A 27,596-nucleotide genomic window follows, 5' to 3' on the forward strand; every position below is an offset into this window, starting at 1 on the left:
TGCATAGATTTCATGTGGGTTTGAACCAATCAGAAAAAAAAAAATCTTACCTAAAGATATTTCTAAAATAATACCTTCTCTATGTTTGGCTTCTGCTATATGCAAAAAACAAACAAACAAAAAAACAGACAAACAAACAAAAAAAAAACCACCTTTCAGCTTCTTAGAAGTCCTCTAGTTTGAGTGAGAAGATCTGAGGAACATCCTTCATCTCTTGTGAATGGACTGTGATTTTTTTTTTTTTTTTTTTTTTACCTTTCAGTAGTTTCAGTTTGTACAGGAACACACTTGATTTTTTCTATACCTCACTTTTGGAAAAAATGTCTTAATTTTATCACATTTTGCCATCTGGGTAGGTTTGGAATTTCTCTGTTTAATTTGTTTTGTTTGTTTTTTAGCTCAACAGTTATTCTCTCAATTTATCTCCCTCCTCCCATATCCTATATAATAAAAGCCTAATATGCAAATTGCAACTGGGAGTTCTACCGGGAGTTCAACCACTTGCTATGATGTGCACTGAACACCAGGGGGGCAGAGCAGAATATGGTGGGAGTTGGTGATGCAGCGCTGGCAGTGGGCGGCAGTGGAGGCGCTGCAGGCCCTGATGGGCCCTGACCAGAGCATGACTGGGGCAGGATGGTGGAGCAGGTGAGTGGGTGGTGCCAGGCCAAGGCAGGTGTGAGCCACTGGTTGCCGGGTGGGGGACCATGGCCCCGCCAATCCGATTGCAGGGCAAAAAGCAGAGGCAGTGGGGGGCGGGGCTGCTGCTCAGCTCCCTCAGCTCCTGGGAGCCTGGCAGTGGCAGCAGTGGCGGTGGAGCGATTGGCGGGGTGATAAGGCCCCACAGGCAGTGACCAGCCGTAGTGGCAGAGGCGGGGGCAGGCAGCCGAGGGAGGGAGGGAATACCTGGTGGACAGCTGGCAGCCGGCAGCCGCTAGGGATCCTACCAGTGCACGATTCTTGTGCTGTAGGCTTCTAGTTTTACTATAAGCAGCAAGAAGAAACCAGGCCACATCTATAACACTTTGCTTGGAAATCTCCCCAGTTAAATATAAGTTAATTGTTATAAATTGTGATTTCTATGTAAATGGATGAGACAGATGTTCTAAGCTTTCTTCCACTACTTAACAAGGACTGTTCTTCCTCCAATTTCCAGTAAATTACTATTTATTTCCTTCTGAGTCTTCAACAATGACTCTAATGATTATATTTCTCCTAACAGTTTGTTCAAGGAAATCTAAGTTATTTATCATGCAGCTTAAATTATCCCGGTCTCCACCCATTGACCACTTACAAAGAAACTACCATATATTGAAGATATTCTTTAAGACAATACTTATTTCAGGCATCAACATTTGAGTTAATTTTCCAGAGTGTGCAGCAAGTTCCCACAAACTTAGTAGCTTGCAGCTATACTGATTTATTATCTTACCGTTCTGTCGCTCATAAGTCTGATGGAGTTGGTGGGGTTCTCTGCTTACCAGTCACAGAAAGCTAAAGTCAAATTATCATCTGGGCTAGGCTCTTATCTGGACACTATGGGGAAGAAGCATCACCCAAGCTCATTAAGACTGCTGGAATAATCCAGTTCCTTGTGGCTGTAGGTATGAAATATGATTTCTTTGCTGGCTCCCACTTATGGTTTGGTCTGCATCTGTGAGCTGTCTGCATTTGTTCTTGTGAAACTACCTTCTCTTCAGAATAGCAAGATGCAGTGAATCCTTTGCACACTTCTAACATCTCTGGCTTCTGTCACCAGCCAGAGAAAACTCACTACTTCTGATGGAATCATGTAATTGGATTAGACTCACTGACGAATCTGTGTTTTTCCATTTAATACAATATAAGCACAGGGCTAATACCACAGGGCAAAAACCACAGGGCCATCTTAAAACTTTACCTGTCACATACACTAATTTTTAATTCAATTATTTGTTTAGTGACTACCTCTTGGAAAGCATGATTTTAAACATATTAAAGTTAAAATGTTAGGACAGTTGATTTTCATGGTGGTTGCCTGATTAGATACCTAAAAGAAAATCTTCATAATCAATTGGTTCAAACTCATTGGTTTTCAGCTTCTCCAATATAAATGAGCTTTACTGAGTATTATAGATTATACACTTCTCTACCCCAATGACTCAGTCTTCCCATAAAAGGACAAATAGCCTTAAAACACAGGCTACAGAAAGCATTTTATTCTATTTTTTTATTTCATAGAGAAAGGGAGAGGGAGATAGAAATATCAATGATGAGAGAGAACCATTGATTGTCTGCCTCCTGCAAGCCTCCTACTGGGAGTTGAGTCCGAAACCTGGGCATGTGCCCTTGACCGGAATCAAACCTAGGACCCTTCAGTACACAGGCTCACCCTTTATCCATTGAGCCAAACTGGCTCAGGTCAGAAAGTATTTTAAAAGAAAATTCATATATCCACAAAAAACTTGCCCACAGATGTTTATGGTAGCTTTATTACAATTTCTAAAAGTTGGAAACAACCAAAATCTCCTTCAGTAGGTTAATGGATAAATCAACTGTAGTACATCCAAATCGAGAAATATTATTCAGCACTAAAGTGAAATGAGCTAGCAAGCCAATAATATATAAGGAGTAACCTTAAATGTACATTACTAAGTGAAAGAAGCCAGGCTGAAAAGGCTCCATACTGTAGTATTCCAGTTGTACGACATTTTGGAAACAACAAAATGTCATACAACCTGAATGAACAGAGAAAAACCCATGGTTGTTGGAGTGAGGGAGATAAAGAGGCAAGTCAGAAGATTTTTAAGGCAGTGAAATTACTCTGTATGATATAATGAAGATGGATATGTGTTATTATATATTTGATAAAATTCACAGAATGTACAACACTAAGAATGAATGGTAACGTAAACAATGAACTTTGCTATGATGTGTCAGTTATAACAAACTATAGGCTCGGTGCACAAAAATTTGTGCACTTGGGGGGGGGGGGCGTCCCTTAGCCCAGCCTGTGCCCTGTCACAGTCTAGGACCCCTCAGGGGATGTCCACCTGCTGGCTTAGGCCTGCTCCCTGGGGGATCGGGCCTAAGTTGGCAGTCAGACATCCCTCTGGCAGCCCAGGAGCCCTCGGGGGATGCCCACTTGCCAGCGGGGACCAGGCCTAAGCTGTAGTCGGACATCCTTAGCGCTGCTGAGGAGGCGGGAGAGGCTCCCGCCATCACTGCTGTGCTGGCAGCCATCAGCCTGGCTTGTGTGCTGAGCAGAGCTCCCCCTGTGGGAGCGCACTGACCACCCGGGGGCAGCTCCTGCATTAAGTGTCTGCCCCCGGGTGGTCAGTGTATGTCATAGTGACCAGTCATTCCCAGTGGTTCTGCTGTTAGGGTCAGTTTGCATATTACCCTTTTATTATATGCCTGGTGCATGGGTGGGGGCTGGCTGATTTGCCCTGAAGGGTGTCCTGGATCAGGGTGGTGGTCCCGCTGGGGTGCCTGGCCAGCCTGGGTGAGGGGCTGAGGGCCGTTTTTGACTTGTCACACCCCCTTCAGGGTGGGGGTACCTGCTGGAGTGTCTGGCCAGCCTGGGTGAGGGGCTGAGGGCCGTTTTCAGGTTGGCCACACCCCCTTCAGGAAGGGGGGTCCTGCTGGGATGCCTGGCCAGTCTGGGTGAGGAGCTGATGGCTGTTTGCAGGCTGTCAAGCCCCGCAGAGGGGACCCTCACCCCATGAGGGTGTGGCCAGCCTGGGTGAGGGGCTGAGGGCTGTTTCCAGGCTGGCCACAGCCCCTTCAGAGTGGGGGTCCCCTCTGGGGTGCCTGGACAGGCTGGGTGAGGGGCTGATGGCTGTTTGCAAGCTGGCGATGGCCCCCAACCACCCAAGCTCCCAGTGGAAGCTGGCTGGAAGCAGGTATCTGTGATTTATTTATCTTCTATAATTGAAACTTTGTTGCCTTTAGCAGAGGCCACAGCCGGCCAGGGAAGGCGGAAAACTTGGCTTCCTCCATCGTCGGGGCAACCAAGCCTCCTGCTTGCTTCAGCTCCGTGGCTGCTGGCTGCCATCTTGGTTGGGTTAATTTGCATATAGTCTCTCTGATTGGCTGGTGGCCATGGCTTGGGGCATAGCAAAGGTACAGTCAATTTGCATGTTTCTCTTTTATTAGATTAGATATACCATTCTGTTGGAGAGTATGGATAATGGTGGATATTATGCTTGTGTGGGGGTAATGACTTTATAGGAAATATTTGCACCTTCCTTCTTTTAATTTTGCTGTAAACTTAAAACCACTCTAAAAAATAAATAAATAAATAGATATGCATGACCTACTTCTACCCTGTCCTACTACTAAGTATATTCTTAAGCTAACTGATATAATTTTGACATTATTTACTTCCCAAATAGTATTGTATTCTGTAAAGAAAAACTCTTATTTTCTTGTATATCTTCCAGCAATGGTATCTAGAAACATCCAATATGAGTTATGGTGAGCATCAACTAATCCTCTACAGAATTCCTAAATATCTCACAAACTGGTCAAACACCATCAAATTCAGGATCACTTATAAAGGCCTATATGCATGTGTTGTATCAGTTATTATACAAATCTGTGTTCCTCGTCCTATTTTTTGCTTAATATTGTATATCTTCATTGGTTCAGAGAGGAAGGGAGAGGAGAGAGAGAGAGAGAGAGAGAGAGAGAGAGAGAGAGAGAGAGAGAAACATCAATGAGAGAGAGTCATCGATCGGCTGCCTCCTGCACACTCCCACACTCCTCACCAAGGACCAGGCCCACAACCCTGGGCATGTGTCCTGACTAGGAACTGAACCATAACATCCTGGTTCATAGGTCCATGCTCAACCACTGAGCCACACCAATTGGCTATACGGTATACTGCAATGATATTCTTCTCCCTCTCATAATCTATTTTAAACTGTGATTGATTTACCATTTAAGAAATTGAGAACCCTGGAAAAAAATGCAATAATTATGTCATGAGTGATAGTTGCTTTGTATTGCATTTCTGTTTCTTATATCCTGATTCATGATTCTAGTTAATTGATGGTATAATATTGACTTTCTGTGACTGAATTGGCATAAAATCTTTCCTAAGAGAAAACTCTATAAGGTATTCTGATTACCTGATGACACCCTAAAAAACTTGCAAAATACTGTGTCAATTCTGTTGTGAGAAGACAGCCTTAGAATTAACGAACACACATACATACACATTCATATACATATATATTTTCACAATATTAAATTTTAAAATGTAAAATAATAAACTTAGGAAAAGCATAAAATACATGTTATTAGAACCTGAACTAGAGTGAATTAAGAGATAAAGAATTTGCTTATCACTTGTCTTCTGCTGAGAAAAGAATAAAATATATTTTACAATACAACTACAGATATTTTTAACCTATAAGAAAACAGAAAGTCTCAACTCCTCAAAAGTAATCTGAAACGGGATATGTTTGAAAAATATCAGAAGGAAGTGTTAGAGATCTTGAAAGTAGTGGAAATTGGTGTGGTCTAGTCTCCTGTGAAATTGAGCAATGCATATTCCTCAGCTTACAAAGATGAAGAAAATAGATCAATACCAGTTTGAACCCAAAGTCAGCAGTGTTATCAGGCTAGGAGCGTAAACACAATATATTATGCTGTTTCAATGTGAACAAACTCCTCTTAGTTATGAGGAGTTTTTGATAAAATTTCAACTAGAAATAATAAATGAACAACTGTAATTCAAGGTATAAGAGAATTACAAGATATAGGTATTCATTTGAAGGAACGTCTTTTCAATTTGGATTTTATAAAAATTTTGCAACTTAAAACCTTGAGACTTCTGAGAAACTGTAAAGAGACTAAACCACTTTAGGCAGTTTGTAGATGATTTTCTTGTGTAAAAAAAGAAAAATCAAAATTAGAATACTTAGTAGGCAAGTCATTCATGAAAACTGCTCTTCAGAAACCACATTTATATTCTCACTAGAATAATAACATGTAACTCCACGTGTTGTTTGTCAGAGTTCCTTTCTTCAAAAGATGCAAGTAAGAAAATGCAAATGCAAGCCCCAAAATGTGTGATAATATTTGTAAAACATATAACTGATAAAAGTCTAATATTCAAAATAAAGATAATGACAGTGTGCAAATCAAGAAAGGCAGACATCTGATAATGATAGTGTGCAAATCAAGAAAGGAAGACACCTGATTAAAAAATAAGCAAGAGCCCTGGCCGGTTTGGCCCAGTGGATAGAGAGTCGGCCTGTGGACTGAAGGGTCCCAGGTTCGATTCCGGCCATGGGCATGTACCTTGGTTGTGGGCACATCCCCAGTGAGGGGTGTGCAGGAGGCAGCTGACCAATGTTACTCTCTCATCTATGTTTTTAACTCTCTATCCCTCTCCCTTTTTCTCTGTAAAAAAATGAATAAAATATATTTTTAAAAAAATAAGCAAGAGACTAGAAGACTAAGCCAAAGAGTAAATGAAAAGGTACTCAACTACATTAACAACATGTGAATGCACACTCAGAAACAATGAGACACAGCTGCACATTAACTTGAATAGTTAGAGCAGTGATTCTCAGATTATTATGAACACCTGACGTTTGTAGGCAAATTAGCCATACACTGCATCATATGGGATATGGAAGCCGAAGGCCTGTTCGAACACCTTTGCTGTCTTCAGTTACCAAGATAAAATGACTCCAGTTCAAACAGGAACACAAGGATTGGACAATTGAACACTGGAAAAAAGTCATGTGGTCTGATGAATCAAGTTTCCAGTTGCATCATGCAGATGGCAGAGTGAGAATTTGGCGGGAAACAGCATGAAAGCATGTACCCCACATGCATAAGTACAACCCTTCAAGCTGGTGGGGATAGTGTTATGGTTTGGGGCATGTTTTCCCGGCATGATTTGGGCCCTTTAATTCGTGTGGAACAATGTCTGAATAGCACAACATACCTAAGTATCATTGCTGATCAAGTTCATCCTATGATGTTGATGGCATATCCCAAAGGAGATGGCTTCTTCCAACAAGACAATGCGCCATGCCACAGTGATCGTATTGTGCAGGAGTGCTTTCAAGAACATGAGAGACACTTTAACTTCCTTAGGTGGCCCCCACAATCACCAGATATCAATCTAATTGAGCATTTGTGGGATGAAGTTAAAAGAGCCATCAGGCAGCTGGTTCCACAACCATCAAATCTCACAGAACTGGACAGTGCTATTCATCAGGCATGGTGTCAGATTCCTCGCATCACCTTTCAACATCTCAATGCCAAGAAGAACCGCCGCAGTATTGAAGGCAAAAGGTGGCCCAACGAAGTACTGATGGGGTGGTCATAATAATTTGGCCACTCAGTATATATATATAGATATATATATCCTATCTAATAAAAGACAAAAAGGGTAATTGACTGTGCCTTCACTATGCTTCCCATTGGCTAATCAGGGAGATATGCAAATTAACTGCCAACAAAGATGGCGGCCAGCAGCCACACAGCTGAAGCGAGCAGGAGGCTTGCTTGCTCCAGTGATGGAGGAAGCCAAGGTTCCCTGCCTGCCACGGCCCGGCTCTGAGCTCCAAAAGCAACAAAGTTTCAATTATAGAAGCTAAACAAACCCCAGATACCTGCTTTCAGCCAGCCATGGCCTCAGAGCTGGAGCCGGCTCTCAGCTCCAGTGACGGCAACAAAGTTTCAATTATAGAAGGTACATAAATCCCAGAATAAAAAGAAAAAAAGGAGAGGCTGGGAGCTTCAGTCGCTGGCCAGCCTGAAAATGGCCCTTAGCCCCTCACCTAGACTGGCCAGGCACCCCAGTGGGGACCCCCACCCTGATCCGGGACACCCTTCAGGGAAAACCAGCCGGCCCCCACCCGTGCACCAGGCCTCTATCCTATATAGTAAAAGGGTAATATGCAAACTGACCCTAACAGCAGAAAGACTGAGAATGACTGGTCATTATGACACACACTGACCACCAGGGGGCAGATGCTCACTGCAGGAGCTGCCCTCTGGTGGTTAGTGCGCTCCCACATGGGGGCGCTCTGCTCAGCCACAAGCCAGGCTGATGGCTGCCAGTACAGCGGTGGTGGTGGGAGCCTCTCCTGCCTCCTCAGCAGCGCTAAGGATGTCCGACTGCAGCTTAGGTCTGCTCCCCGCTGGCAAATGGACATCCCCTGAGGGCTGCCAGCGGGGAGCAGGCCTAAGCCAGCAGGTGGTCATCCCCTGAGGGGTCCCAGACTGCGAGAGGGCACACACCAGGCTGAAGGACCCCCCCACCCCCGAGTGCGCAAAGTTTTGTGCACCAGGCCTCTAGTATATATATATAATCTCCCACGTTCAAAGGCTGTTAAATCACATTGTTTACCCATATCTTCAGAAAAAATCACTTCTACTATTAAGTAAGCAACCTGCTTTCCTATTTATAATGGTCTGGTCTGAAATTATAGCTAATATGCCTAGAAATGTCAGGTGGTCATAATAATCTGGACATTCCGTGTATAAGCATAGGGAAAATGAATATGAGAAGAATGATGGCGGAAGGTTTTTGCTCATTTAACTACAGTTTAGTGACAAGATAAAGAAATAAGGGCAGTTAGCTACCCATAATTTTTCCCTTGCTCTGTGGGTCTCAGATTCACATTCATCCTTCTATTGCTGTTAGTTTTGAGTTAAGTTCTGCCCATGGGAGACATTCCTGTGTGATTGAAAGAGGGAGAAAGAGAGAAATCATGGGTTTTGTCTCTTGCTTTTTTGCTCTGTCAGGGACTGTGTTTATAAAATGGAGGAACTGAAAGCACATATAAATGATCTCACACAAATTTATGAACATATCTCACACAGGATATTTAATAACATAAATATCTCATAGTACAAAATAAATAAATTACTACTAAATTAAACATGACAAAAAATTAATAAAATCTGATAATGTATGATTTATGCTAAAAATCTGGTCATGTTACAATAATGTAGTCTGTTGTTTTTAATATAACTATTAAAATATAATTTGGAGACATATTTATTATGTTAACAGGTGACACTAAATTGCTCTTTAAAAAGAAAATTGCAATTAATTACTTGGGATACAAGATGAAACCTCAAGTTTGGGTGTTTGTAGAACTACAAGGTACCAGAAAAGGAAGACAATTTTTAAAGGTTGCTTAGCCTGCGTGGGGATTTCAATTCAGAAAGACTTGCTTCAGAGTCAGATAAAATAGACAGAAGCCCCTCAGGAAGTTTTCAAAACTCTGGACCCTCTGATACTGTGGTATTGTATGGTATTAACATCAATTTTACTTTGTGTTTCTGGGCCAAGTTTATATATAGACTATAAATCCCCTTGGTGGTCCCTGAATCAGTTGAACAAAGGTGCAATTACCACCCATATATCAAATTAAATCAAAACCCTAGAACTCATGGACACAGAGGCTGATGATAAATTGATTTGAATTATCTTAAGTCTGAAGACATTTTTCTAAAAATATATTTTATTGATTTTTTACAGAGAGGAAGGGAGAGGGATAGAGAGTTAGAAACATCAATGAGAGAGAAACATCGATCATCTGCCTCCTGCACACCCCCCACTGGGGATGTGGCCGCAACCAAGGTACATGCCCTTGACTGGAATCGAACCTGGGACCTTTCAGTCTGCAGGCCGACGCTCTATCCATTGAGCCAAACCAGTTAGGGCTGAAGACATTTTTACAATCTGCTTTTGGATTAGTTTAATTGGCTTAGGGTTAAATGATCTTACATGTATACATTTCATATAAACCTGTCAGTATACAAATCTGTGGACTATGCACAGTTGGAGAGTTCATTTTAGACAAAAATTATGCTTAATATAGAAGGATTTTTTTAAATTAATATTCAAATATGTATCAAAGTGTACATTTTCAACATTTTATTGAGGCACAAATGAAGTTCATATCAGATAAGCATGGGCTGGTTTGAATATCCTACTTGCTTCAAGTGCCAAGATAAAATTGCCTGGAGATCTGGACCCCACTCTGTGAGTGGTGATTACACGAACACTGCTTCATCTCTAGGGGCTACAAAATGTCAGAACTAGCAATATTCTTGGATAGTGCAATGTCAGGGAATAGGAGGAGAGTTTTAAATCTCGTTCAACATGCACCAGCCGAGGAGTTTCACTCCTGGAGGCAATATCGTGGAAGAAAGAGATTGATAAAGAGTTTCTGGTCTTGCTACTGGTAGTTAAATGTTGTTGTATCAAGGTTGTCAATGGCTCAGAACTCTGGCAGATTTCCCCATAAAAATAAAGGAGTCTTCTCTACTATGGAAAGGAGTGTCAATTTTTTGACCATAAAACTACACTTAGGAGTAGTTTATATCTGGATATATGAGATTAGACATAATTTTACAACCAACAACAAATAAAATTATTTTAAATATAGTATGGTAAAACAGACTGGCTATGAATAATTGAATACTGGAGCAATTTGAACTGGACTTTATAACAGAAACTCGGTTTTCCTGAAAGAACTGATAAGCCCTTAACTTCTCAGTGTTATCAAAATCATATTAGCACTAGAAAAAGGTAAGTCTTTTTGCAGTGAACCCATGGACTCCCTTACATTTCAGTTCTGAGGAAATGGCAGTGCATTTGAGATGGCAGAAGAGAAGTAGCTGTCCTGAGATGAGAAGTAGAAAAACTTAATCATAAAGTCATAGGTGAAACAAAGTGGAATATTTGAGTTTCTGGAAGATCACAAGTATGCCCGATGCTTGGTGAGCAAGAAGAGGTACGGAATAAAGTTGAAAAGTAGGCTGGGGGCTGATCCTGCCAGCAGTTAGGTTTAGCATTTAATGAAAGCCACTGAAGGATTTTAAGTAGGAAAGCTGACATCATCAATACTTGAAGTTGGGGGTTAGGAAGGAAGAACTCACTAGATGGAATAGTGATGATGAGAAGACTTACAAAGCAGGCGGTACTTGTCTCAGAGAAGCTGGCATACTTATAGAAGAGAGGTAACTGGAGTGCCAACATCCCACAACTTCAGAGCTTTAAGTGTTGAAGAGTTGGGGATCTCTTATAGAGCAGACAGCAGGGAAGTAATATGTCTTCAGGAAACAAGCAGTTTTAAACTGAGATAAAGTGGTAAAGGGATAGGGAAGTTTTCAGATAACATAGTGTCATACTACCAAAAATCATAGTTGCCTTATTTGAAAAGTAAAAATGTCAAAATCACAATTCAGGTAAAATAACAAGGAATAAAACACTGTTCCCAGTATACCATAGAGATGTTACACAATAACTTCCTCTCTTCAACTCATTCTGTTGAGTGTTTGCATATGTCATATTCACCTGGTTATTGCAACAGAGTCAATGCAAAAAAGACCTACACTCTGTCAATACTATAAGATAAGGATGCTTAGCAGATGTGTATAGTGCTGGTACCTGAACTAGGAAAGAATCTGATCATTTAATCTTGAAATTTTATACCTAACTAGAGGCCTGGTGCATGAAATTCATGCACGGGGGGGGGGGGGCGTGGAGGGTACTTCAGCCTGGCCTGCACCCTCTTGCAGTCCAGGACTCCACAGGGGATGTCCGCCTGCCGGCTTAGGCCCGCTCCCTACAGAATGGGCCCTTTTGCAGTCTGGTACCCCTCACTCCTTATTGCCCACCTGCTCACTGCTCCTTACCACTCGACTCACTGCTCCTTAGCACTACTTTGGAGGAGGGAGAGGCTCCTCTGCTGTGCTTGCCCGCCATGAGCTGGGCTTCTGGATGAGTGGTGCACCCCCTGTGGGAGTGCACCGACCACCAGGGGGAAGCTCCTGCATTGAGCATCTGCCCCCTGGTGGTCAGGGTACATCATAGTGACTGGTCGTTCTGGTCGTTCCACCATAACTGTTGCTTAGGCTTTTATTATATAGATTTTCAGAAAGATAAGATGAAAAGTCACACACAGCATTCCTGTTGGCGTTCTTTTTATCCTTTTCACAGCCATGGAATAAAAAAAAAATGTAAATAGATGTCTTAGGGCTTCTGGGAGACTTCAGAGAAACCAGTATAATTAAGCAGTGGATAGAGTAAAACGTAGGTACATTTAAGTCTGCTTCCATTTTATTCTCTTCTACTAATTTTGCAAATCTGTTATCTGAATTTGTTTTGAATCGATTATAATTTTCAAATTTCTTATTTAGAATTTCATGATGGTGTCTCTGTTTAACCCAATTCCAAGTAGAGGGAGCAGTACTTCTGCTAAGTGGCATATGACCCTTGAGAGCATAAATTGTCTTTGAGCCATTTTCCCCCTAAAAACATGAAATACAATTTTTAAGTAATATAACGAATACTTCTTAATTTGAGAGAAATTAATTTTAGTATGTTATTCTGAAATAAGCTTGGAAATTATCTTTGTTGACATGGCACTGGCTAAACAACATGTATCCTCAGAAATAAATGTGCAATTTAAACAGAATAATTATAACATAACTAATTTCCAGTGGAGACTACAGCAATGCCACACTAGGGAAACATGCTTAGATATATTAATCATGTAACAATGCCAACCAACAAAATTGCAATTTCAAAAGTTGCAGCACATTTAAAGTAGCTTCATTTTAGTTATGGAACTAAATTTTTCTTGTTAAAATCTGTCCCATCTTACTTGATGAACTTATCCCCTCTCTCAATGTAAATAGCCCCCCGGTTTACAAATGAGATATTGATTTATGTTTAATCAAGGATTAATGATTGCTTCAGTTAAAATGCTTTAATTAACATAATTAATTGAGAATTTTATGGTCTACTAAAAATCCCCAAGATTCAAATTCTGTGCTGCCAAAATGTAATAGAAATGATTTTTTTGTGAAGGGCCTGCGCCTGAGGATTCCATTAATTCTTTAAGGTCCATATCTGTCCCAAACCATTCTACCTAAGGGTGTGATAAAGACTCCATTGCATGCTTTGATTTATTCCTCTGGTGTGTTTTATTTCTTTAGCATCAATTTTAGTATTGCAATTGGTAGAAGTACTCTGAGATCTCTGATGAGATGGTATATAAATTAAAACAGATGATCAAGCATACTACAGCATCTATTTGTAAGCATACCTTTAGAAATTTTTATATATTGAATAAATTAAAGCAGATCCTTGTCAGATTACCCTTTATAATAAAAGGTTAATATGCAAATAGACCCATTGGTGGTACAACCGAACAATCAGTCTTATGATGTGCTCTAACGACCAGGGGGCGTGTGTAGAACATGGTGGGTGTTGGCCGTGGCGGGGTGGTGGAGCAGGTGAGTGGGGCACCAGACCAAAGCGGGGTGCCGGTCACTGTCATCGGGGCGAGCCTCTGGTGGTTACTAAAAATTCTTTGCTCCTGCATGCCGCAGTCCTGCCTGGCACATTCACCTGCTGCTGGCCCTGGCCCTGCTCTCACCCACTGCCAGTGCCAGCCCCGCTCACACCTGCAGCTGGCACTGGAGCCACCACTTGCACCCAGTGCCGGTGTCCGGCACCAGTCCCAATCACTCAGCACCATCAGCAGGTGCAAGCTGCGGCTGTAGGCCCTGATCACCAATGAGGGTTTCTCCACTTCCCCCCATTTCTGCTGGCCCCACTCGCACCCACTGCTGGCACTGGCCCCAATCACTCTGTGCCGTCAGTGGGTGCAAGCGGGGTCAGCGCCATCAGCAAGTGGGAGCGGCAGTGGTGGGAGCAGGGCTGCTGGCAGACAAGGGTCAGGGGGTTGTGGTGGGAGGGGCTGGGTTGGGTGCCGGAGGATGGGCCAAGACCCGCCCCTGTGCCCACTGCAGCATCACTGCCCACAGTTCCTTTCAAGGTGTATGAATTTGTGCACTGAGCCCATAGTTATGCATAATAATTTCCTTGTTCTATCTCTCTGAAAATTTCTAGTAAAAATAAATGATTGGTACATAGAATTTCTGAGTAATATTATGTTGCTGTGCTTTATTGTTGTGGCATGTCCAGTTTATGAAAGAAGTTTTTAAAATCATTATCTCACAAATTATTTTTAACAGCTGCTTTCGTGCAGTTTTTAAAAACCAACACACACACACACACACACACACACACACACACACACATATACACACACTCATCTAAATAGATAGCAATAGACCTAACTGGTTTGGCTCAGTGGATAGAGCGTCGGCCTGTGGACTGAAAGGCCCCAGGTTCGATTCCGGTCAAGGGCATGTACCTTGGTTGCGGGCACATGCCCAGTAGGGGGTGTGCAGGAGGCAGCTGATTGATGTTTCTCTTTCATTGATGTTTCTAACTCTCTATCCCTCTCCCTTCCTCTCTGTAAAAAATCAATAAAATATATTTTAAAAAAATAAATAAATAGATAGCAATAATATCATCCCTGTTTCTCATTGATAATTTCCAAATCATTAATTCCTGCTTTTTGAAAAATTACTTCTTTATAATAACATCTGCTCCACCTGAAAAATGCCACTACTCCATCTTATCCACCCTTTACTTGCTGCCCTATGTTGAATTTGTGTTGATTTACTCTCCTTGAATGATAAATTTTGTTCTTGACTCAAATCATTTTCTCTTTTCTCTAATTAGGCATTACTATTAGTGATTTCATACACTAAGTAAAATGAACATGATAAATCATCCAAAATCCTGAATTCTGTTTCTTTGCTCATCACTGCTACCTACTCTCTGATTACTGTTTTCTGTGATTGTGCATTCATTCAGTCCCCCTCCTTTCTACAAACCATCAACCGGTTTAGTTCTAAACCATTTGATGTCACCTCTGTGAGCACTATTCATCAACCCTTTCTAGCTTCAGCATTTCTTGTCGAGACTTGATTGATTGCTCATCATAAAACTCACTCTCCAGCCAGTGTTTTCAAATCACTTGTGTATCCTACACTCCGTTTTACTCCACTAGAAAAAAAATTCTGGATGAGTCAGAACAAATGCCTCTATTCTGCATGCAAGCTTTTGAATATTGGATAGGAAAACCAACACAATAGGTCAGGCTGTTTTCTCTTTCATTTCATGAGAGACTCAATTACTTTTCCTTTTTGGCTATGTTTTCCAGTTTTTTATATGAAAATTTTTTTGGATTGCTCTTCTGTCCTCTTATCTCCCATTCTCTCTCCTCTATTTCATCTCAGAAGATACCATCTTCTCTAGGAAACAAGTGCTTAGTTTTGGTTTACTTACCTTCTCACAATCAAACCTAGTTTTCTGTAGCAACAAATTACCACTCTGTGGCTTAAAACAACACAAGATTATATTCCTGGGGTTCTGGAAGCTAGAATTACGAAAGTGTGGCTTAAGGGAATAAAACTAAGATATCAAGAAGGCTGCACTCTTTCTCAAGACTGTAGGGGAGATTCTGTTTTCTTGTCTTTTTCGCTACTAGGGGCTTCCTGCATTCCTTGGTTCATGGGCTCCTGCCAGCATTGGCGTTACTGGGATCTCGGCTTCCACTTTCCTATTTCCTTCTTTATCCTGACCATCCTGCCTCCTTTTAAATGCCCTCAGATCACATTTTAGCCCACCAGGATAAACCAGGTTAGCGCCCCATTTCAGGGATCTGAATATAATCACACCTCCAAAGACCCTTTTTATATGTAAAGTAACAGTCACAAATTGGAGGGATTAGAAGAAGGAGATTTAGGGAGGGAAGGCATTATACAGCCTCTGTATCTTGCACACCTGCGTGTCCACCACTGCTCCTTCTTCCCTTCTACTTTAATAGGAAGGAAAAAGGCCCTTTACTTTTTTAAAAAAACAACTGTTCCTCTTGTCTCTTATGCTCTGTTCCTTGAATCATATTACCTCCAGCTTTCAGAATAATGTTGCTCCCTATTCACTCTCATTTTTCTTATAACACTAATCATTGTTTTATTCTGATTAGTCCACCTCTTACAAAATTGAATATAAAAATAACTCCCTCCCCCAAAATGCCAACACCAACAACAAAACTCACCCACACACTGCATATCAGCTACTGCTGCTTTAAGCTTTGCAAGGGCTATCTGTACATGCTCTTTCTCTTCTTCATTGCTCACTCACTCTAACTCACCTCAGGCTAACTTATGTTCCCCACTTTTCTGTTGATGCTGTTCATGTTAGTCAACAAAGTTCACCAATTATTTCATGATATTAAACTAAATTAGACTAAATTCAGTCATCTTTCTTTGATTTTAAGCTAGTATTTCCTACTTGTTTCTTTTTGAACTCACTGCTCACTCTATCTTCACTTCCTTTACCACCCCTTCCTTTTCTGCTTGATACTAAATATCAGCATCCTCTGACGTCTTGCCTGTGGCTCTATCCTATCCCTGCCATCCCTGCTGCCCCTGCACGCCTTCTCCAGGCATATCATCCATACCCAGGGCAGAGGTCTTTCCAATTATAATCTCTGTCCTTATCAAGATTTTTATGTTAGAGTTCTCCAGACTTTAATATTAAATTCTTACTTGGCATCTCTATTTACTTTTCATCAATGTTCAAAATAAAAACACCAGAAAAACTTGTAGAGATTCTTTCAAAACAGTTGCAAATTTCGAACAGCTCCACCACCGATTTTCATTCATGCAGACATATTTTGTCTCCCAGACAGTTAGTTAGCCTCTTATCTGACCTTCCTTTTTATACTTCCATGCCTTCTTTAGTACGACTTCTACCAACAGTCAGCAGAGAGATTCTTTCTAGATGTAAGCCATGGTATGACTCTTCTCTGATTGAAATTATCCAATGTGTTCCTATATCAGTACCCACTATGGCCTGTAAGACCAGACCATATATTATCATGGGCTTCATCTGATCAGTTTCTACACCTATCACCATCCGAGTCTTAATGCTGGCCTCTTGGCCTGCTAGCTTTTTCTTGAACACACTTGCTAATTTCTCTGCATGAAATGTCCCTACTTTGGGTATCTTATTCCTTTAATTCCTTACCCTATGTTTACCCATTGTTTTTCTTCCAGCTATCTACCCCACTGGATATATTAACTATGTATCAGTTTACTCTATGGTTCCAACTATCTTATATAATAAAAGGCTAATATGCAAATTGACTGATCGCTATGACGCACACTGACCACCAGGGGGAAGACGCTCAATGCAGGAGCTGCCCCCCGGTGGTCAATGCGCTCCCTCAGGGGGAGTGCTGCTCAGCCAGAAGCCGGGCTTAAGGCTGGTGAGCACAGTGGCGGTGGTGGGAGCCTCTCCCACTTCCACAGCAGCACTAAGGATGTCTGACTGCTGGCTTAGGCCCACTCCCCATGGGAAGAAGACCTAAGCTGGAAGCCAGACATCCCCCGAGGGCTCCCGGACTGTGAGAGCACAGGCTGGGCTGAGCGACCTCCCCCCACCAGTGCATGAATTTCATGCACTGGGCCTCTAGTAGTATATATAATCAATGATGGTAGGACTTTGTATCCTCTGTGTCCTGGCACCTGCTTAATTCATTTGTTGAATATATAAATAAATTCAAATCCCAAATCTCTGGTGCTTACTAGCTATATTGTCAGATTAAACAGTTAGTTGGTTATTAATGAAAAAGATGAGAGCAAACTAAGTCTTATTAAGTGGGAAAACAGCAGTTTCACAGTCACCCCAGAGAGTACACTACCTCTTCCTGGACATCATCCTGCCTAGGCAAGAAAGACAGCCTTTCAGTCACTTTGGAGGCAACTGACACAGCTCTGCTGTATTAGGAAGGGGAGGGAGAAAACGGCAAGCTGGAATTCCTTTCACTGAGTACATGCACAATAAAAGACAAATGAGAAGCAGAGCGCGAGGCATGTGCGTTAAGAACCAAAATGATGTCATAAAAGGGGAGGAGATTAGCCTGAGAAAATCTTGGAAAAGGATTGGGTTGGAGAAGGGCACAAGCCCCTGAAAAATCCAGAAAAAGATTGGATAGTTTAAAAGAAAGCCTAGTCTTTTCTGAACCCAAGGAAATATATGGAGGCTTAGCAAGGACTTCAGGACAGCTGCTACCCGACAGCCCACCCACTCTCTTTGCATCTCCAATAGTATACTGTCACTTGACACTCTAATAGATATTGTCACTCTTGCTAAATTTCTCCTTTGAAAGTATCCCTCCAGTAACAATATGACTGTTTATATAGTATTTACCATGCATAGCCCCAGTAATATTACTTCTGAAATTTAAATAATGCTAGAGTCTAGTAATACAGCATTGAAAAGGAATTATATAAGACTAGAGGCCCGGTGCATGACATACATACACTGGGGCGGTGGGGTGATCCCTCAGCCCGGCCTGCACCCTCTTGCAGTCCAGGAGCCCTCTGTGGATGTCTGACTGATGGCTTAGGCCCTCTCCCCATGCCTAAGCCGTCAGTCGGACATCCTTAACCCCGCCACTGCCACTGCATGTGGCTGAGCAGCGCTCCCCCTGTGTGAGTCCAATGACCACCAGGGGGCAGCTCCAGTGTTTTGCATCTGCCCCCTGGTGGTCAGTGCGCATCATAGTGACCAGTCATTCCTCCATTTGGTTGATTTGCATACTGCCCTTTTATTATATAGGATAAACCATATAAAACATTTAACCCAGTTAATAAATGTTAGCCTGAATTACTTTAGCCCATCTTTCTGGTCCCCAAATCCAAACATGCACAATATTGTCCTTACCTATCACTTACAGAGAAACAAATATCATGCTTCCTTGTGTGCATTTCTTCTACCCACATCAATTCATTTAGGTTTATTAATCTAGTGGGGAATTGTAAACCACCCCATCATTATTTTCAAATTGTTTCTGTAAGTGCTGACTCTGACTATTATGTGGCTTGTAGATAAACAGTGTGTTTGTATGAGAATCCTGGGAACTAACTTTAGAAGATACAGAGTCTGACCATCAGGCATTCCTGCTCCAGTTGATTTTCTGACTTTCAAACAAAAATCAGGATGATACACACCATCACTTGACCAGTTTCAAGGTCCTTATCAGAATAGACTGTGTTGGCCTACATGTAGAGAACTTTTCAACCCCCTCCCCCTTGATTTCTTTATTCTTATTTCCCTCTCCCTCCTTATAAAAACCTATGCCTGCTTTGAGGTGGGGAGATGGGCTTAGGGACAAAAGTCCTCCATCTTCTCAGGTGGCTGACACTTAAATAAACCTCTTTCCTTTCTCACCACCACCTGTATCATGAGTTTGGCTTTCATTGGGGCAGGCAGCTGAACCTGGGTTTTAGTTAAATAGTCTCAAGGAATTTAGAATAGTCATTGAGGATAATATACATGGTTAAAACTCAAATACTTCATCCTTATTTTCTCTCTATCATCCATTCTCTTTATCCTTGACGTGCATATAAAGCCTGTAAAACATATGTCTGCTTGTCCAAAACATATAAAAACCTTTAGAAAGGAAATTCTTATTCTAATAATCTTTAGAGTTCTATGTTAACTTAAAGTAACTAAGCATTTTTATTTTTACCTTAAATGTTTAAATTATTTCTCTCAAAATGACTTGTCACCTGAAACTAGCAGATGTCTGACATCTGCTTATGTCTTTTTAAAAGACTGTTTGAAAATGATAAATAAGCAGAAACTAAGGTAACTCTCCTATTATAATGTGCATATTGCACAATCAAGCATTTGAACTGATATTCTTCTCACTTCACAACTGATGTAATTCATGGCAGCATGATGGAGGGTAAAGATTGATTGCTTATATCACAAATTTATGAGAAAGAAAAATATATAGTCAAATTAAACTTTTCATAACAGAACTATAAACTAAAGTAAATTGATAAAGATAACTAGAGATTCGTGAAAGGCCAAATAAAAAAGTATACCTCAAACTATTAATTTAAAGTGAAATCAATAATTAAAATAATGTATACAACTATCTCTATCACTATCAGAAGAAAATTTTATAATAATTAGAGCTGATGAAAAATTAGCCTTTTATTATTAAACTATGGCCCAGTGCACAAATTCATGCACATTGAAAGGAAATTAATTAAAAAATATTTTAATATCGCTATTTGCCCTTTCTCTATAATAGAAGTGTCAACCAAATTCAAGATCAACAATGACAGATTGAAACATACATGTGCGATTGGTGCCAGCAAGAGCTTTATATGTATTGTGCATGTGCCAGTCAACTTAGCCTTTTATAGCTATAGAATAAACGTGCTTAATGATTTAGACAAACTTTTCCCAGCCCAGTGAAGCCCCCCAACTTCCCTTTCAGGTAATTGTCAGAAACACAGCAGTAAATATCAACACGAAGAAGATTATTATTTTAGATCATGCAGGGAGAACAAAGGGTGAAATATTTCACTGCAGCAGTGTTTGGCTATATTCTGCCCAGTGAGAAAACCTGAAGTCATTTTCAAGGTCCACCATTTCTTTTTTTTTTTTTTTAATATATTTTATTGATTTTTTACAGAGAGGAAGGGAGGGGAATAGAGAGTTAGAAATATCAATGAGAGAGAAACATCTATCAGCTGTCTCCTGCACACTCCCTACTGGGGATGTGCCTGCAACCAAGGTACATGCCCTTGACCGGAATCGAACTTGGGACTCTTCAGTCCCCAGGCCGACGCTCTATCCAGTGAGCCAATCTGGCCAGGGCAGCCATTTCTTATTTCTTTTTAGTTAGGTGATGTTTCTAAGCTTTCTTAATCCTGTTTTCTGGATAATGAAAATAGGATTCCACACAGTCTCTTATCAACCTACTCTGGGACTTCTGTGAGGATCAAATGAGATGAGGCACGGGAAAACACTTCACAGACATTTGGTTAAAGTGTAAAATGTTCGCACCTTGCTTTAAAGCAAGCTGTGTCCCTGGGCTGAATAAACTCCAAGGAGGCTAGTCACTAGGGAGAGGAAGCCGGGTGTTGCTACATGACATCATTACCCAGCACCCACAGCCACCATTTCCGGGCTGGGCTGGGCTGTGGGCTGCATTTTGTGCCATGGGGTCTCAGCAGTGTCGACTGCGATTTGGTGGGGTGTTGCTCTGGGGTGGTGGCAGGGCCTGTGTCCCACTTGGGGGAACCATATTCTTAATTTATTCCTACACACATAAAATTCAACATGCAATTGGAGTCAATTAAAATATACTTACGATAGGTTGATACAAGCAAGATAAATGGTTGATTAGTAAAACAGAATTTCTGTATCGTCTTAGTCAAACGTGTCTATTCTTGAGAGCCCAGATGAAGGTTTCACTTCAACCTAATGTATAACAAGAAACTTTGTTCAGGTTTCAAGGTTGAAGACCCACTCTATAAGCTATATTTTAAATGTCATTTTCCATATTCCTACTGTCCATGTAATTGTTCTTTTAGGTGTACAATTATGAAATTATTAGCAAATTATTCAATAACACAAAGGTAATGTTGCCAGTTTAGTAACAGAGGAAAACTGCAGGTATTTGGTATCACTAGTTCCATATTTCATATAAGTGAAAATTTCAGATAGCAAGTGCTTCCTGTTTTAAACAAAATAATTACTTGTCTTGAAGGCATTTACATAAAAATATTTCCCAAATGTAAATCATTCTGCTAAGTTTTTTAAATGGGGTAAATTTTGACTTTTATGATAATTTTATCTTTCCTATGTTCTAGAGTTTGTTTTGTTAATCCACAGTCTTTGTATATATTATAAAAATTTTATAGGGTTTATGCATGATTACTCAAATTTTTCATATGACTTGAGGAAGTTGATTCTTTGGAATTTAAACCTTGGCCCCAGGAAGATTATCAGGCTCTTAGTTTCTACATGTCACAACTCCTTCTGCATTGCCACTTTCTTCTTATAATCTTGTACATCTCAATCTCTGTGATTAAGGAAAATCAAATCACGAAGAATGATTAAAGAAGGATCAATATGTTATTCTATGAATAAAGAATGCAAAATTGACTACATATATATCTTATTTCTTTATTTGTTTCCTCTATGTACATATTTTTGTTCATTTCTAGGTAGTTAGCATCTAGTTGGTGACAGCTAGTTATGTGAGGTGGCCCTTTTATATAATAACTAGAGGCCCGGTGTATGAAATTCATGCACGGAAGGGGGATGTCCCTCACCCTGGCCTGCATCCTCTTGCAATCCGGGGCCCCTCAGGTAGGGTCCCTAGGCCTGGCTAGCTATCAGGGCCTGTTGGGGCTTCCCATCCCCCTGGATGCTGACAGCTAGCCCCACCCCCACCACTGCCTTTGCTTGCCATCTGTGCAGTGCTAACCCCCCTCCCCTGACACTGGTCGCATCCCTCTGCAGGCGACAGGAATGGAGTGTGATAGCTTGGTTGGCCTGGGCCTCCCTTTGTGGGGCAATTCCTGGCTGGCCCCGCACACCCACCACAGTGTCACTGGCCAGTAGCTGGGACTCCCTCTGTGGGGCGATCAATCACAAGGCCCCCAGATCAATCGCCCAGCAGAGGGAGGCCCTGCCCCCTGGCCGGGGCTCTACCATTGATGGCCACGCAGAGGGTGGTCTGGGCCTCCCTCTGCAAGCGATCGTAGGGCGATGGTGAGGTTCCCCAACCAATTGTTTTGCACCTGCCTTGGCTGGCCTGGCACCAGTGCATGTCATAGTGTGGTTGTCTGGACGGTTGTTTTGCTATTTGGTGGTTTGGTCGATTTGCATATTACACTTTTATTATTATAGATTTTATGTAATAATTTAAAAGGAAGGCTAGGTAGGACATTAATGGGGATCAAAAGATGTCTGCACCCTAATCCCACAAATTTGTGACTATGTAATTTTTCACAGTAATGGGGTTTATCAGATGAAATTGGGTTAATGATTTTGAGATGAGGAGAGTATCTAGGATTATCTATGAGGGTCAAATATAATCACAAGGATCCTTATAAAAGGAGATAGTCAGGAGGGTGAGAATTAAAAAAAAAAAAGATGTGATGGTAGAAGTAAGGGGGGTGTTGGGTACAAAGAGAGAAAGCTTCCAAAATAAATGCATCCCTGTTGACTAACTGATTTTAGGACTTTAGAACTCCAGAAGAGTAAAATAAGATCTTTGTGTTATTTTAAATCACTAAGTTTGTGGTAATTTGTTTTAGCAGCAATGGAAAACTAATACACAAGTTATGGGTGAAGTAAAAATGAAATGAATTATAATATATAAACATATTACAAAATTATTTCATTTTTAATCATACCTTTTGATAATAACAAATAAGTAATTAAATTAACAGTTTAATTAATTTATTTTCATCACTAATATTATGAGAAGAAATTAGCAGGGAAGTCAAACATCATAGAAGGAAATAAAAGAGAAATACAGTACTTTAGGTCTGTTTTCAAGAAAAGAAAATGGTTTCAAATGGTATTTTGATAAAGTAGGAAAAGGGCCACTAACAAGCCTAAACCTTGGGTTTTCTGGAAAAATTGTTTATGCATTTTATTCTGGGTATGAGAGAAGAAGAATCATGATGCAGTGAAAGTAGCATCATACACAGAAAATACATATATTAACATGGTTACATATATTTATTTCTTTAAGTAAAATCTCAACTCAGAGTAAAATACAATATGTGTTTCATAATACCTTGAGCAATCTTACTTTCTGGATTCACAAAAGTACCTAGTATATATATATAATACCCTGTTTCAAATAAAATAATTTTCTGTTGAATCTAGAGAATAACTTGGGAGATAATACTTATGACACTAGCTTATGGTGAGTAAAAAAATTCATAATAAAAATTTATAGGTAATTTATATAAACAAATTAAGCAATTTATAACCTCTTTTCATATTTTTATAAATAAAACAACTTATATAAAGTTGACTTTTGATAATTCGGGACCTGATTATTTGTTTTTCAAGGTATCACAGCTGTTCTGAAAATTTTTGGCATCAGAAATTTTGAGTCAGTTTTGGCTCTGGTCCTTGTGCCTTAGGGTGATAGACTGTGGGTGACCATCCAACTGCATCGGCAACATCTGGAATCCCAAGTTCCTACGGAGAAAAATCAGCAGGGCAGGGCCAGCAGAAATGATGCCAGATGTGCTATAATTATTTTATTTGAAAAAGAAGTTGCTTTCATGTACTTCATCACTTTTAATACTTTTTTAAAATCTGGTAAATATTTGATGCTTTATTCAATGTCTTTGGCAGAATTAAAAATCAAAAAGAATTCACAGGTCATAAGAAAAGAACTTTGCTATCAGTGGCTACATTTGTAAGGAAAGCTTGACAAATAAAAAGATTGTTAGATACTGTTTAGCTCAACAAACGATTCAGAACTGCTAAGAAGGACTGATGGTATGGTTTCTTTCTTCCTTTGTTCTAAATCAATCATTGTTAGTGCCAAGGGGAAACGGGTGGGCCATTTTTAAGGTAAAGCACAGAAAAGATGATCCAATTTAATTCTATTTCAAACTATTTGACAGTACTTGGCACAGTAATAGGAAGATAAATTAAAGTGCCAAAGTCCTCACAGAGGCCAGGAGCTGGGAATATGAGTAAAGTATAGAAGACACCACTGTGGCACAGCCTATTGTCCAGCCAAATGGGTTTATAATGGGTTTCTCCCTTGGCTTTGTTCAAGGAGAAGGAATGTCTAGTTTCCGCCAGCAAAACTTAAGTGCAAGTCTACTAGGAAACTTTTGGCAAAACTTTTACTGCTTTACAAAGGTGGAAAAGAATGTCTTTATCTTGCTACCCTTACCTGAAATATAGATTTGATGTTAAAGATGTGGTAGTCCTACTGCAATCACAAGGGACAAAAGAAGGACGAAACAGCAAAGGCTATGGTTGTAGATGAGAATAAAAGAAAAAAAAAACAGATCCGGATGATTTTGTTGAGCAAATTGATGCCAGCAACCACTCCCTTCTTACTTCTTGGTAAGTGGGGTAATAAATCTCTGCATAATTAAGCTCCTATTCATTAGATTTTTGTTACTTATAGCTGATAGATTTTAAAGTTGAAAAACAAAATATAAATAGCTTGTCGTAAAAAAGGGGCCTGACATAATTTATTTAATTAATAAGTATTAGTAAGGATTATATAAATTGATTAAATAACCTGAAATATATGCATGTTCACATATATGTAAATTTTTCACACATGTAAATGTTAGGATGTGATAAGTATTAGGAAGAATATTTAACCATATACAAATAAAGAATGACAAGAAATGCCACTTTAGATGGGGAGTTAGTAAAAATTTTTGTAGAGGAGATCATGTTATAGTTACGTGGATGAACAGGATATTTATGTTGTTTTTAAATTAATTTTATTGTTCTTCATTTAAACTAAAGATGAGGGAATGAATCATGTGACAGAGAGGAAATGAAATCATTTTTTTAAGAAAAGGAAAGAAAGAAGAAAATGTAGAGAAAATGAAAAAAAAGCAACATGATATAAAAACTATTGAGTAAAGACATAGTGATAAAATTGAATAAAAAGAAAGAATCCTGGTATCTTTTAAAGAATTTATTGAAAATAAAATTTAATGTTACACTGATTACTTTGCATTACAATGGGCATTTTTTAGGAGCAGAGTGTCCCCACAGGAGTTCGACTGTGAGACCAGTTCTATCACCTGCCATTATGTGTGATGACCACCAGGGGGTGGCGCAAAATAAAGGAGGAAGGCCCCACTGGCAGCTGGAATGCCCTGATCGGCCCTGATTGCTGGCCAGGCCTAGGGACCCTACTGGTGCATGAATTATGAGCACCGGGCCTCTAGTATCTTATAAAAATATTTACATATATTAGATTTTATTGATTTTTTACAGAGAGGAAGGGAGAGGGATAGTTAGAAACATCAATGTGAGAGAAACATTGATCAGCTGCCTCCTGCACACCCCTTACTGGGGTTGTGCCCACAACCCAGGTACATGCCCTTGACCAGAATCGAACCTGGGACTCTTCAGTCTGCAGGCCGGCGCTCTATCCACTGAGGCAAACCAGTTAGGGCTAAAATATTAATAGTAATAATAATCTGGATACAAATATAGACATACATATAAGTAAAAATTTAAATGTGAATATATGTATTTCTGGATAATCTGAGCCCAATTACACTTTATATTTGTGTTTTGCAAAACAAATGTTTGCATTCAGTTATCACTACATAAATTGTCTTCTAAATTTTGTTTTGTATGTATTAAACTATTTATTACCAGGACACAATTGAACAATATATATATTATAGTCTCTACACTTTTCTTTAATCAGGTAAAAAGAGAGAAATATTATAATTTTCCTACTTCTTGAGTATATAATAATCTTATTTTTCATCGAATGCTGATATTTCTGTAGATAGATTCACATGTATTTATAAACACTTTTTTAAATGAAGTGATTCAAATATATTACTTGTCAGTAATTCTACAACTAATAATATAATTACTTATCAAAACAGAGCTTTGTCACATGAATAATAACTCAATGATATTTTATAATAGAGACCTTTTAACAATCATTCAAGAATTACTATGATCTCCAGTAAAACTAATTATAAAATATTAATACATGGCATATAGTTCTAATCTAAACACTATTTCTTTCTTAGTTTTTTATTTTTACAATACATTTTTATTTATTTCAAAGAGGAAGGGAAACAGAGGGAGAGATAGAAACATCTATGATGAGAGAGAATCATTGACTGGCACTGGCTGCCTCCTACATGCCTGCTACTGGGGAGTGAGCCCACAACCTGGGCATGTGCCCTGACCAGGAATCTAACCCTGACCTGAGTTCATGGGCCCATGCTCAAACACTGAGCAATGCCAGCATGGCTTCTTCTTAGTTTTTATTTACTTTCATTGAATCTGCCACTGGAGATATGTGCCTGCTCCTATCTTGGGCTAAACTGCCAGGCTCTGAGTTTGTTCCTCTTACCTGTTTTTGTAGCATCTTTGTGCTTCATGACTGGGTCTCCTTTAAGGTATTTAAAAAACAAGCCACTGCTCAAGGTCATTTTCTTCTGTTGTTTTTTGTTGTTGTTGTTTGTTTGTTTGTTTTCTTCCATCCTTATAGCAAAGCTTCTCCCCTTCACTACCTTAGTTCCTTGCATTTTGCTAGGAAACCAATGAACAAAAATGATTTTTAGAATCTTTATCTATTACATAGAACAGATTACAATTGTATTTTCAGAGGTTTTGGAGAGAATATATATATATATATATATATATATATATATATATATATATATATATACTTAAAGAGTGGAAGAAATACTAGGATTGTGGCAAACCAAATGCAGAATATTTATTATGGAAAAATATAAACATACTTAAATGTACCTCATGTGAAGGAAACATCTTCTAGAAATGGCAAATAAAGAAACAACAATGAAAAGTGTTATCTGAACCCTCCTTTGCCTGCATCATGGTTGGTGATTACACATTGACCTCCATTTAGTGATACATTTGCAATGTGGTATGCTTTAAAATAAGCATGGGCTATGCTAATAGTAATGATATCATACCGTTTTGTGGGCTTTATACAAATTTGGCATCATGTTAAATGCCCTACGTGAATTATGTCATTGACTTTTAAAATGCACTCTACTCAATAGATGGTATCTATATTTTCAAAGTGAGAAAACTGAGGTAGTTAGAAAGTAAGTGGCTGATATAAGTTTAAAACATACTCAACTGTGATTCCAAA

General features: G+C 39.8%; 1 pseudogene; it reads right to left on the bottom strand.

Moving 5' to 3' along the window:
• The window catches only part of LOC132226765 (solute carrier family 25 member 16-like), a 45,938-nt pseudogene extending 19,085 nt beyond the window's left edge, over positions 1 to 26,853 (bottom strand).
• Between the last annotated feature and the right edge of the window lie 743 nt (positions 26,854 to 27,596).

Source organism: Myotis daubentonii, chromosome 2, assembly GCF_963259705.1.
Source record: "Myotis daubentonii chromosome 2, mMyoDau2.1, whole genome shotgun sequence".
In the NCBI taxonomy this organism is placed as follows: Eukaryota; Metazoa; Chordata; class Mammalia; order Chiroptera; family Vespertilionidae; genus Myotis; species Myotis daubentonii.